Source organism: Mycetomoellerius zeteki, unplaced genomic scaffold, assembly GCF_001594055.1.
Source record: "Mycetomoellerius zeteki isolate Tzet28-1 unplaced genomic scaffold, Tzet1.0 scaffold452, whole genome shotgun sequence".
Classification (NCBI taxonomy): Eukaryota; Metazoa; Arthropoda; class Insecta; order Hymenoptera; family Formicidae; genus Mycetomoellerius; species Mycetomoellerius zeteki.
Genome location: NW_017257449.1, coordinates 40,499 through 46,429, shown reverse-complemented (window position 1 = coordinate 46,429; position 5,931 = coordinate 40,499).

The following is a 5,931-nucleotide window of genomic DNA, read 5'->3' as shown; positions in this document are numbered from 1 at the left end:
CATAAACACTATTCACATTTTCAGCCGCCTGGCTTGCGTTTTCGCCTTTATCGAAGAAAAACTGTAAAATATGGCGTATTTTCTCTTTGCTGGAGTCCATCTTTGACGCGTACTCAAACAATACTGAGTCAAGCAATCACCAAACTGTCTCAGAAGTTTTTTTAGTACAAAATCTTATTTTTCTAACGCCATTTAGCGTAACCCGATCGCACTTATACAACGCGAGATACAGATTACTAGAGCCATCTATTGGAAAAATAATGGATTTCTTTTTACTACACCTAATATTATATAGCAGTTTATTTCGAATTATTATTAACCGAAATTAGAGAAGCTATCGTGTAAAGGACACTGCCTAAGCTAATCATTAGACGTGTAATTATCTATGTTGGTGATTGCGAGGCACCACCTGAGCTGATCGTCAGGCAAAACTTAGGTTATGACGCGCTGTTAAAGCGGTTCCGCGGCTGGCCCCAAACGCTCAATAGAGCAGCCTATCCAAGCCGATTCATCGGATCATTGTGGGGGCAACCCACGGCCTGAGCTAATCTTTAGGCGGATTTCGAAGGATCATGAATCTGTCGAGTTCGTCAACCTGTTCGTACGAAACGAAATTGCGCAGACAACGCCAAGTCGTTATTCCGGCAACAGATTATTCTTTCTTACCTGATTAGAAGGTGTTTAATCTTTACTAGGTACATTCGACGAGCTCTCTCGAAGATGATCTACAGCAAACTCACCTAAAGTTTCTATAAGCCGTCGCTTACACCCCTTGAAATAATAAAACAAAATGCCTCCACGACGATAGACAAAAGTCTCATAAACAAAAACAAAAGGAACCGCGCGCCTCCATGTGCATAGGATCGGCGCAGACTACATGCGGAACTCGCGCTCTTACCGCGGAAGCGGTTGCAACTAGTAACTCAATTATCCTTTGAGCTACGTCCAAACATTCTGCCCGCCTTCGAGAAGTGAATTCTCGAATATGGTTTACTCTTGATCGATGAGCAGGAGGCAAAGTTTGGTGACAGGTCGTTTGAACGTGGAGGTGGCCGTTCTCACTGTGATGACTCTCGTCAACCCATCGTCGCCAGGATGCACTGTTGTATCCGAGCTAGTGGCCATTTGGCTGGAGGATCACGCTCATCTACTATCAAAGCCAACGATCCTTCTTTCAGTTGAATCGATGGATGGTGCCACTTTGAAATAGCCTGATAACATTGGAGGTATTCAGTCTTCCATCGTTTCCAAAAGTGCTCCACCTTTTGTCGGATAAGTTGTCATCTTATGAAGCGAGAACTAGGCTGATCAATAAGATTTGGTTCGGGAATTACATTCATCGCCATGGATGAAATGTCCGGGAGTTAGCGCTGAAAAATCTTCTGCGTCCTCAGACAGTGGACAAAGAGGCCTGGAGTTCAATACCGCTTCGATTTGAGTAGTAAGAGTGGAAAGCTCTTCGTAGGTAAGTATTGAGTCATCTATTATCCGACGAAGATGAAATTTTGTCGATTTGACTGCAGCTTCCCATTTACCTCCAAAGTGAGGAGCGGCCGCAGAGATAAACCGCCACTCTGTCCTATAGTTGGCTAGGATGGATGCCAACTCTTTCAATTCCCTTGAGGCTGACTCGAAGCGCCGTCTTAATTCGTGATCAGCGCCGACAAAGTTTGTACCACAATCACTTTGTAATGTGGTACAGATTCCTCGCCGAGTGGTAAACCTTTTATACGCTGCAATGAAAGCTTCGGTAGTGTAATCAGTGATAATTTCTATGTGAACAGTGGAGGTAGCAAAACAAACAAAGATAGTCAAATAATCCTTGTAGGTTTTAGCCGTACGCCCTCGCCAAGTCTTTATCGTTATACTAGGTAGGGCCTGCATAATCCACTCCGGTATGTGAGAAGGGACGAGATGGTGTGACCCTTGGCAAGGGCAGTTGACCCATCAACTACTGAGCTCGAGTCTGACGGTATCAAGCACATGTTACGCATCTAAGGTTGAACGATCGAACCGGGGCTCTTCCGCCCAATATCCAGTATTGTTGGCGGATGTGCGCTAGGGTAATTTGAGTTCCACCGTGTAGAGTTTGGATATGGGCATCAGCAATAACTAACCTTGTAAGAGGTAATTGTTTTGGCAGCAGAAATGGGTGTTTAGCATCGGTGACTAATTTCGCATGCTGGAGCCGCTCGTCAATACGAAGAAGTCCAAATTCATCGATGAATGGAGTAAGCCGAATCAAAGGGCTTGACTTTGGTAAATTCCCACCTCTCTCTAGTATCTTAACGTTATGCTGGAAATGTCTTTGTTGTACTTGGCGTATCCAAAAGTAACGACAATGCAGTAACTCTTCTGGAGTTAGAGGTACGATAATCGATTCTGATGAGAACCTCCGAAAACGATTAGCTGCACGCTTGCATATTGCGGTAATTCGTAGAAGTTTCGTAAAGGAAGAGTAGCGTTCTAGAGGATCCCAAGGAGCCACTTTACTGCAAGGCCTTGAAACGAGTACCTGATTGGGACTTTCTTCCAAATTCACGCTAACAGAAGGAACGGATTTTATCTTTGGCCAATTGATCACCATCTAACGAAGCCAAGATGGCCAAACCACCATAACTGGTGCCGTTCAAGTTCATGCGCGCTTAGACCTCTTGTCGCGCACCTCTTGTCGCGCAGTCAGCATGGTTTTCCTTGCCGGGAACGAATTGCCACGAAACGGAGGGCAGGGGTCCTGTATGGCCGACACTCGATTGCGAATATAATCCTTCCATTTGGCGGGATGAGATTTGACCCACGTAAGAACGTCAGTCCACATAAAAATCGACCTATCCTCCAAAGCTAATGCGGTTCGCACACTGGTCACGAGACGCGATAACATTAAAGCAGCATTCAACTCAAGTCGTGGGATTGTTAGTTTTTTCAAGGGCGCTACTTTAGTTTTGACACAAACAATATTAACTTGGATCTCATAATCAGGCGTTTCGACCCTGACGTATACTACCGCTGCCATAGCAAGCTGAGATGCGTCGGAAAATCCGTGTAACTGGATGGAGACTGTAGTTGACGAGATATTAAACCATCGAGGAATGCTCAAGTTACTAATAGCCTATAATTGCTGCTTCCAACTATTCCATCGATCTTGTAGATCAGAGGGTAATGGTGTATCCCAGTCTACTTTGATCAACCAAAGACTGAATAAAAATCTTTGCGCTAATTACAATGGGCGCAATGAATCCCAAGGGGTCGAATAGTTGCGCTATTTCCGATGAAACAGCTCTCTTTGAAAGTCGTCGGCTTGTCGACGGCACCGATATGAATTTGAAGATGTCCGCTAATTGTGGTTGCCAGCATAGACCTAACACTCTTATGTGTGAGGGAGTTAACTCGATCGCAGAGGCAGTATCACTTGGAGTCGTAGACATGTTAATTAACAAATCAGGACAATTGCTATGCCACTTTTGTAAGGGGAAACCATCTGCGTTACAAAGCTGCGTTACCTGACTGATTATTTCCTTCGTTTCGTCAATAGATTCGGCACCTTCGATATCATCTACATATCGTCCCTTAATTAGCGAGGATATAGCCTTAGGAAACTGATGCCCTTCGTCTGTAATGAGTTGTTGTAAAACGCGAAAAGCTAAAAATGGTGCGCAACTTAATCCATATGTTGTTAGATGATATGAGCCTAACTGATTTTGGGAATCGTACCAGAAAATACGTTGAAGATTGTGATCACTAGGGTGAACTAATATTTGTCGGTACATTTTGGTAATATCAGATGAAAAAACATACTTATGGGATCGGAATCACAGTAATACTTCAGAAAGATCTGATTGTAATTTCGCTCCTGAATATAGGATATCGTTGAGCGATACACCACTGCTGGAAGGGCTTGATCCATTGAATACTACCCGTAGTTTGGTTGACGGGTTGTCATCACGCAGTACCTCATGATGAGGTAAGTAAAACATGGGAGAATCTACGACTTCAGGTTCCACCGTTGGAGTCATGTGACCTAGCGATTGGTATTCCCGTAAAAAATTCTTATATGATTCACAAAAAGAGGGTTCTTTTTTGAATTTCTGATTAAGTCGAGATAGGCACCGTAGCGCCGTGGAAGAAGGATCCCCTAGCAACGTTGCAGGAAACTTAAGCGGAAGTCGGACCATGTATCGACCGCTCTGATCTCGAGAAAAGATGGAAAGGAAGTGTTTTTCGCAATTAACTTCATCATTGCTTAGACCTTTCGCGTTAGATGTCGAAAGTTCTTCTTGCTTTCAAAATCTCGTTAAGAGATCCTGCAGATCGCGATCGATAGTACAATGGTGGACTCCTCTGTTATAATCGTGAGTATTTGATGTGATAGGCTAGATATCACCCAACCGAATAAAGTTGATTGTGCAATGAGCGATGATGAATCACTTCTTAACAATTCGGGTTTAATAATTTGTCCGTACGAGTCTGCACCAATAATAACGTGAATAGGCCCGGGTTTTCCAAAATGAGGATCCGCGAGCTCCAAATAGGTAAGGTGAGCCCACGACTCTTTCGCTACCTCGAAGGATGGTAACTGAAATGTAAGTCGTTGAAGAACAAATGCTTCCAGCATATAAGAAACTGAGTTGTCTATTTTCGAATGAATCGTAAGGAGAACTGAACCTCTTGTGCGTCCGGAATATGTCCCGCCAATTCCGAGGAGTGGAATTGCGGCATGTGATCGAGGTAGTTCTAACAAGTTAACCAGTTCCTCTGTTACAAAAGATAGTTCCGATCCAGGATCCAAGAGTGCACGAACAGACATAAACTGTCCATCGCGGACCTTTACTTTTACCTGACATGTGGCAAGTATGGTAAGCGATCTCTGATCCTTGGCTCGATTGACGTGATATGCAGGAGATTCTAGTCATATCTGAGTTGAAGGAGGAGCAAGAGGAGGTGGAGCAGTACCGACAGACGAATCTTTTTTTGACGACGCAGTTTTTGTTTCCTTTGTCGAAATCTTGCTTTCATCATTGTTTAGACTAAACTCAGTAAATGTTCATTACGCGAATTATTTTACATCGGCATATTATATTCAGACTCATACAACTCATATTATTAAACATGTGTGCTCGTTATCGATTTACATTCAACGATTATTTCCGTCGACAATTATTCTGTTCAAACCGCGCTTGTTACCGGTACTGACACTGTCAGGATTTATGATAGTGTTCTACCAATCAGCTGTTTACTTCGTGTCACACGACGAATACATTCATAACCTTTCTTTTGTTCTCGCGAAGCGAAGGATATCTCTCGATACGTTTGTGTATCTATCTCTTAACGATCAAGTTCAGTTGACTTCGAATAAAGCTCAGCAGCACATCTCATTGTACATCACTCTAATTCTCTATTCTTTTCTACACCTTCTGACTCCTCGTGATTGTTCGCGTATAATTCCGATATCACCAGCGGACCTGGTATCCGGTACCACTTTCCTTTTGCAATACTCAAAACAATCATGTATTGTAGTATAATGTCTCTTACCGCATTTCTTGCAACCGCGAGAACTCGTGCATTTACTAGCTGAATACATACCTAAACAATTAAAACACAACTTAAATTTGTGAAAACAATGCGCCTGCGGCGATCAACGGGTTGCGATAAATAAGTGATATAATTAGATAAGTAATGTGATGACTTATATAAACGGCACACTAAGTCACCTTTCATTAACAAAGTTCATGCTACCAGACTGCGGGACTTTACATCTGACCTACATGAGAGTCCTGACGATCGACCTCTTTCTTTAACAGGTTTTACCAACGTGGTAACCATGCTTTCTTTTTTTGTTGAAGTGGAAATCTTCTAAAGACACTCGGGGGAGTGACCCACCGGGTAGTGTCAGATTCGCCTGTTGGAGGAGGGCTAGCCCACAACTCCGCCAGG